Genomic DNA, 8670 nt, shown 5'->3' with positions numbered 1-8670 from the left:
AGAGCTGAAGGAGGAGAAGAATACCCTGTCATAAACCCCTGCTGCAGTTTCAGATGTTCCTTATCAGTTAAATGTGTCTCTTGCAGCAGGAAAATGTCCACACCTTCCTTCCTAAGGCTTGACAACACATTCTTTCTTTTAATGGGGAAATGGCTCCCTTTTACATTCCAGGTGCACCACCTGAACAAATCGTGAACCATGGTCATCCAGGGCAGCCCCTGGTTTCCCAAGACGAGGAAGGTTATCTGTGGTGCGGCAAGCGACAAAGACATTAACTCTATACAGTCTAAAAACCACTCCTATAAAAACAACTAAAAAACTAATCACTACATTTAACTTTAGCAAACACCCAAATAATCCCCAATTCACTAGAGATCTCCCCCCCTGCCCATAGGGGGCACTCCTCCCAATCCTTGCTATCATCCCAACTCCCTTCAGCTGTGCCCGAGCCCCAGGCAATTCACAAATGAAGAAAACCTGTTATTTGCATTCTGAGTTAACAATGGATGCCCATCTATACCCCTCCCCCGCAACCACACACACATCTTAACCACAGGTATAGCCACCCTCAATCCAGAAACAAAAGGACAGCAATAAAAAAAGCCCCAGATAATACCCAACTGACTGATATACAAGATAATTCTGGTTTTACATCAAGACAGTACGTATAAAGCTGATAACCACAAAAAAAGGGAGAGAGGAGAAAAAAAAAATGGCAATTCAAAAAACAAAAAAAACCCATATCATTGATCGTTATGATGGCCCCTCCACCAACCACCCTGACTCGAGTTCTTTAATTGAGAGAATTCACAACATCCTTGGCCTTTTCTGCAGGATCAAAATGATATACTGCCCCTCCATGAGCGAAACACAACACAGCCAGGTACCTCAAGGAATATTGAATGTTTAAGTCCCTTAATTTTCTTTAAACTTCATCAAATGCCCTTCTCTTCTTAATTAGGGCTCCTGAGAAGTCCTGAAAAAAACATTAACCAAAAGAGAAAATGCTGGAAAATCCCAGCAGGTCTGGCAGCATCTGCAAGGAGAGAAAAGAGCTGACATTTCGAGTCTAACTGACCCTTTGTCAAAGCTCTTTTTCTTTAGGTTTCAGATTCCAGCATCCGCAGTAATTCGCTTTTATCCTGAAAAAACATTATACTTGAGCCTTTGTACATTAAAGCCTGTGAATCTCTTCCCAGTCTTCTTGCTGTTTGAACCACTAACTGTTTTTCTTTATAATGCAGGAGATGCATGGGGACCTGCGCATTGCGATCCGGTGGGCCCGCTCCACACTCAACAGGCCCGACTCCAACCCCAGCCCCAGAAACATCAGGAGCCAATTCTCCAGGAAGCCGATGAGGTCCTCGCCTTCCTTGTGTTCCAGAAGACCAACGAGCTGTAAGTTTTTTCTTCTATTTTTATTTTCCAGGTTGTCCATTGCTCCTGAAGGACCAGAACCTGGTCTTCCAGCGTTCAGAACCTTCCTCCCCAGACCTCTGCCATGGTCTCCGATGCCGCAGTCCTCTCCTCCATTGCCTCTATTCTTCAGTCCAACAATTGAATTTCCTGCTCATGCTTTTTCAGCATGGCAGATAGAGGTTCCACTGCTGCTTCAATCTTCTCTCAGAGTTTGGAAAAATCTGAGAGTTACTGCTGCTGTTCCATTAAATCCAAAGGGGCCACCCCGGTAGTTTGAGCACTGGCTGCAGGCACCCCTGATGCAGTAGGGGAATGCCCTGTCTGCTGTACTCCATTAGGCCCCTTTCCTTTATTTGCTTTCATTCTGGTCTTAAAGCTGTCACACCACAATATTAGCAACTCCAGATGTCTGCAAGTTTATATTAGAGGTTTTGTCTCCTCGGGGTGTTTGATGAGGGGTGTAAAGGTCCAGCTTGCCAGGGGGTATGGCACAGAACCCAGCACAGCAGACCGCTGCCATCTTGGATCTCCCCCAGCATACCTTTTAATTTTTTTTCTTTTCTTTTGCTATTTCCTGGTTATGTTGTTTTTAACTGATGGAAACGTGCAGCAGGTCAGGCAGCATCCAGGGAGCAGGAGAATCGACGTTTCGGGCATGAGCCCTTCTTCAGGATTCTTGAAGAAGGGCTCATGCCCGAAACATCGATTCTCCTGCTCCCTGGATGCTGCCTGACCTGCTGCACTTTTCCAGCAACACATTTTCAGCTCTGATCTCCAGCATCTGCAGTCCTCACTATCTCCTATGTTGTTTTTAACCCCACACTACCGCCTAACTGTGAAAATGCTTCTATTTTCCACACTACCGCCTAACTGCCGAAATGCTTATATTTTCCCCAGCACCTATGTTCTGTGTGTGCAGGTGTGAGACAACAGGTGTACAAATCTTTATTCAATTTCCATCACCAGGAAGAAAGGAAACACTCAAGTGGCCAGTGACAAGCAGTGTCCTTCGCAGAGGGCAATGCTGCATGATCAAATAGTGAGGGGGAGGGCAGAGATTAAACCAAAATAGAATTGGAGGGGGAAATAATACACTCCACTCCCTACGGTGCCCACCTTTCCCTGAAAATCTTGAGGGTGTTGGTGAACACCACGTGCTCCTTCTCCAGGGACACCTGGGCTCTGACATAACCGCAGAATAGGGACAGGCAGCAGCATACCTTTTAATAAATTCACACATCGTTAACAGCAATTAAAATTAATTAAGGGTGCAAATTTAGATGATAACTTGGCTGTTTTAAAAATATCATGCAATACCACAGCTATTTCCACTGGTTGGAGATTCTGGAATAAGAGAGGATAGTTTAAAAATCAAGGCCAGGCAATTTAGGAGAAATAGTAGAGAACACTTCTACACAGAAAGGATGGTTGAGGTTTGGAACTCTTCCATAAACAGTGGTTATACAGGGTCAGTTGTTAATTTTAAGTCTGAGATAGATAAATTTTTGTTATGCAAAGGTATTAAGGGATGTCGTTCAAAGGCAGGCATATGGAGTGAAGCCATAGGCCTCGTGATGGAACATGAATGGCTTACTCCTGTTGCTATATTCCTATGTCATTGGACAGGTGTCAGCAAGCCCTCACTCGGGTGTTTTTCACCCAGTTTTCTGCCCTTGTAAAATTCAGGGTGAGTATTATATTACATAAAGATTATTGGGACACTTGTTCTAACTGAAATCTGAACTGTTTCATTATGTTGCAAACTATAGCTGTGTCATCAAATGGGTTAACCTTTGACATGAAATAACGAGCTAAACCTAGTAAAAGGTTGAGCTGAAATGTGAAACCGTTGCAGCAGCTCAGTTATCATGTGCTCTGCTATGATCCCAGCTGACGACCAGACAAGTCAGATCCCAGAATTAAATCTGACCGACAGATCTTTTATTAAAAGAATTTAGTCAACATGGTGGCCACACACTGAATCATACAAGACTGCAGATTTTCTCTAACGTTGGAACAGACAGTTATGACACAAAAAAGAAAACAAAACAGAAAGCAAGCTATCCAGATATACAACACAGTTGGAAAAATCTTAAAATGTCCACGAAAACAAGTTTCAACATATTCCTAACACCATCAATTTACAGTGATTCAAATCCAAAGACAGTACAGATCTACCAGCACAGAAAAAGGCCCATTAGATCTGCACAAGTCACAAACAACCAACTAACTATTCTCAACTCCAGGACTTGGCCCTTGGCCTTGTAAGTGTTAGCAGCGCAAGTGTACATCTGAATACTTCTTATACTGAAAGCTTCTACCTCTATCCTTATACAGAGAGTGTTCCAGATTCCCACTGGCCTCATGGTGAAAAACAAATTTTCTCACATCCCCTCTAAAACTCCTTAAATCTACGTCACCTGATCACCAATTCCAAGGGTTGGAAATGTGTTGCTGGAAAAGCGCAGCAGGTCAGGCAGCATCTAGGGAACAGGAGAATCGACGTTTCGGGCATTAGCCCTTCTTCAGGAATGAGGGCTAATGCCTCATTCCTGAAGAAGGGCTAATGCCCGAAACGTCGATTCTCCTGTTCCCTAGATGCTGCCTGACCTGCTGCGCTTTTCCAGCAACACATTTCCATCTCTGATCTCCAGCATCTGCAGACCTCACTTTCTCACCAATTCCAAGGGGAAAAGTTTCTTCTGGCTGAAGTCATATGTGACACATAGGAAGATGGTTGTGGTTGTTGGAGGTCAGTCATCTCATCTCCAAGATATCTCTGCAGGAGTTAGTCAGGCTAGTGTTTTAGGCCCAACCATCTTCAATTGCTTCATCAAGGACCTTCCCTCCATCATAAGGTCAGAAGTGAAGATGTTCACTGATGATTGCTCAATGTTCAGGGTCATTGGTGACTTTTCAGATACAGAAGCAATCCATATTCAAATGTAACAAGATCTATACAATATCCAGACTTGAGCTGAAAACCGGCAAGTAACATTTGATCCTCACAAATGCCAGACAATGACCATCTCCAATAGGAGACATTCTAACCATTCCATCTTGACATTCAATGACTTTACCATCACAGAATCCCCAATTATCAAACTTCTGGACAGTGACACCCATGAATGAATATAAAGAAAACTTTTGGGCCATAATTTCAGTCCAGTTCTGAAGGAGTTTGAATGAAAGTTCTAACTTGCACCTCAGGGAATATAAAAAGACCACGGCACTACTCAGTGTTGCATGCAATTTTCCTGGTATCTTTTCTCAGTCAGCATTTGTCAGAAATATGTTAGCTGCACAATCATCTCTTTGCTGCCTGTGATATGGAAGTATTAATGGACACCGAGTAGTTACAAAATGGACACAGCCTTTAATAGTACAACTTTGTGATATATTTGTGACAAAATAAAGCCGGAAAAAGGTCTAATTGAATGTAACAGTTTCCTTCTGCAATGAAGGAGAGTTAAAACACTATAGCATTGAGAACTACACCAAACAAGACTGAATTATTATAATGTAATAGGATCGGGAGGAGGTGTATCACTGTAGGATTGAACAGACCTATAACACAAAAACTTGGCCAACATGTAACATGATAGGAATAGGAAGAAAATTAATTTTAAAGAACAAAGTTGCAACAGTATACAGGCAATGACTATCTCCAATAAACCCTGCCCCTTGTTATTCAGTGGTGTTACCATTATTGAATCCTTCACTATCAACATCCTTGGGTTTATTATTGACTTGAGACTAACCACATAAACACAGTGGCCACAACAGCAAGTCACAGGCAGGAGTACTGTGGCGAATAACTCACTTACTGATTCCCCAAAACTTGTTCCTCATCTACAAGACACAAGTCAGAAATAAATGCTGGTCAATGAGTGATGCCCATGTCCAATGAGTGAACAATATAAAGCAAAGTATTGTCATAACTGAGACCTGTGAATTGTAGATTGTGGCGAGGCTTTGGGGAATTAGTGATGAGCCACTCAGCGCAGAATATTTCCCCCCCCCTGCTGTAAATGGATCTCCATTTATGTAGCTTCAGCTCCACACCTAAACCAGGTCCTAGCTCCCAGCCCTGCCAGTTTTCACCATCCCCCCAGACCTCCCCCTCACTGAGGATGAGCAATCAGTCCTCAGCAAAGGCCTCACCTTTATCCCCCTCCGCCCAAGCATCAATGAATTTAATACGTGTCGTGACGTTGAACACTTCTTCTGCCGCCTCTGCCTCCAAGCTTACTTTTACAATCAGGACTCCTGTCCACCTTCCGAGGACCCTTTCACTCGGCTCCAACACACTCCATCCACCTGGACACTGCGTGCTGGCCTATTACCCTCCCTCGATCTCTTCATTTCCAACTGCCGCCAAGACATTAACCGCCTCAAACTGTCTATCCCTCTCCCCCATTCCAACGTCTCACCCTCACAATGCGCAGCCCTCCACTCCCTCTGCTCCTATCCCAACCCCACCAGCAGATAAAGGGGGTGCAGTGGTATTTTGGCGCACTGACCTCTACACTGCTGAAGCCAGACGCCAATTTGAAGACACCTCCTCCTACTGCCCCCTCGACCATGACCCCACTCCCACCAAACCATCATCTCTCAGACCATACTCAACCTAATCACCTCAGGAGATCTCCCACCCACAGCTTCCAACCTCGTAATCTGGAACCCCACACCGCCTGATTCTACCTCCTTCCCAAGATCCACAAACCTGACCACTCCGGCCGGCCCATTGTCTCAGCCTGCTCCTGCCCCACCAAACTCATCTCCACCTACCTCAATACTGTCCTATCCCCCTAGTCCATGCCCTCCACCTCCTCCAAGTCTTCTGTTTCTCCGGCCCCCAATGCCTCATCTTCACCATGGATATCCAATCCCTCTACACCTTCATCCGCCATGACCAGGGCCTCCAAGCCCTCCGTTCTTCCTCTCCTGACATTCCCACCAGTACCCTTTCACTGACACTCTCATTTGTTTGGCTGAACTGGTCCTCACCCTTAATAATTTCTCCTTTGAATCCTCCCACTTCGTCCAGACCAAAGGGGTAGCCATGGGCACCCGTATGGGCCCCAGCTATGCCTGTCTCTTTGTCGGCTATGGAGAACTGTCCATCTTCCATAGTTACACTGGCACCACTCCCCACCTTTTCCTCCACTACATTGATGACTGCATTGGCGCCACCTTGTGCTCCCGCGAGGAGGTTGAGCAGTTCATCAACTTCACCAACACATTCCACACTGACCTTAAATTCACCTGGACAATCTCTGACACCTCCCTCCCCTTCCTGGACCTCTCCATCTCCATTAATGACGACTGACTTGACACTGACATTTTTTTACAAACCCACCATCTCCCACAGCTACCTGGATTACACCTCTTCCCACCCTACCTCCTGCAAAAATGCCATCCCGTATTCCCAATTCCTCTGCCTCCGCCGTATCTGCTCCCAGGAGGACCAGTTCCACCACAGAACACACCAGATAGCCTCCTTCGTTAGACACCACAATTTCCCTTCCCACATGGTTGAAGATCCCCTCCAACACATCTCATCCACATCCTGCACCTCTGCCCTCAAACCCCACCCCTCCAACCGTAACAAGGACAGATCCCCCGGTCCTCACTTTCCGTCCTACCAACCTTCGCATTAACCACATCATCTGCCAACATTTCCGCCACCTCCAAACGTACCCCACCACCAGAGATATATTTCCCTCCCCACTCCTTTCCGCTTTCCGCAAAGACCATTCCCTCCATGACTACTGGTCAGGTCCACACCCCCTAAGAACGCACCCTCCAGTCCTGGCACCTTCCCCTGCCACCACAGGAATTGCAAAATCTGCACCCACATCTCCTCCCTCACCTCCATCCAAGGCCCCAAAGGAGCCTTCCACATCCATCAAAGTTTCACCTGTACATCCACAAATGACATTTAGTGTATCCGTTGCTCCCGATGCGGTCTCCTGTACATTGGGGAGACTGGATGCCCCCTCGCAGACCGCTTTAGGGAACATCTCCGGGACACCCACACCAATCAACCCACCGCCCCATGGCCCAACATTTCAACTCCCCCTTCCATTCTGCTGAGGATATGCAGGTCCTGGGCCTTGTCCACCGCCGCTCCCTCATCACCCGATGCCTGGAGGAAGAACTCCTCATCTTCCGCCTCAGAACACTTCAACCCCAGAGCATCAATTGAACTTCACTAGTTTCCTCATTTCCCCTCCCCTCACCTTACCCCATTTCCAACCTTCCAGCTCAGCACCGTCCCCATGACCTGTCCTACCTGCCGATCTCCCTTCCCACCTATACGCTCCACCCTCCCCTCTGACCCATCACCTTCACCCCCACCTCCATCCATCCATTATACTCTTTGCTACCTTCCCCGACCCTCCTCTCTGAACTATCACCTCCATCCCCACCCAATTCACTTATTGTACTCTTTGCTACCTTCTCCCCAGCCCCACCTCCCCCCCCCAAAACCTCCACTTATCTCTCCACCCTGGAGGCTCCCTGCCTCCATTCCTGATTAAGGGCTTTTGCCCAAAACATCGATTGTTCTGCTCCTTGGATGCTGCCTGACCTGCTGTGCTTTTCCAGCACCACTCTAATCTAAACTCTTGTACTTTTGAGGGTCAGGTTCTTTAGTTGAAACTTTATTGCTGGAACAGCACAGCAGGTCAGGCAGCATCCAGGGAACAGGAGATTCGACGTTTCGGGCACAGGCCCTTCTTCAGGAATTCCTGAAGAAGGGCCTGTGCCGGAAACGTCGAATCTCCTGTTCCCTGGATGCTGCCTGACCTGCTGTGCTGTTCCAGCAATAAAGTTTCAACTTTGATCTCCAGCGTCTGCAGACCTCACTTTCTCCTCAGGTTCTTTAACCTATGTAATTTTTTGAAGACACATAGCATGAATTGAGTTCGTTGAAGGCTGCCTCAGTATGGATGAGATTGTCACAGAGTCTCTTAATTATGCTGGTTGCTTAATGAATCACCTTTAATCCATGATGTGTGCATTTTTCCTATGGAAACCAGATGCTTTGATCAAGGCTAAAATCAAGGTTAGGACTTGAGCCTATGACGAGTGAATGACTTTTAGTCAGGAAAGACCTAGTAGTACTATCACTGAACTGTTAACCCAGAGACTCAGGTAATATTCTGGGGAGAGGTGGGTACTGCAAATGCTGGAGATTAGAGTCAAGATTTGCCCGAAACGTCGATATTCCTACTCCTCAGATGC

Source organism: Chiloscyllium plagiosum, unplaced genomic scaffold (genome assembly GCF_037043375.1).
Source record: "Chiloscyllium plagiosum isolate Xiang-an unplaced genomic scaffold, Cpla_swu_hap1 HiC_scaffold_14, whole genome shotgun sequence".
Lineage (NCBI taxonomy): Eukaryota > Metazoa > Chordata > Chondrichthyes > Orectolobiformes > Hemiscylliidae > Chiloscyllium > Chiloscyllium plagiosum.
This window is presented reverse-complemented; position numbering follows the sequence as displayed.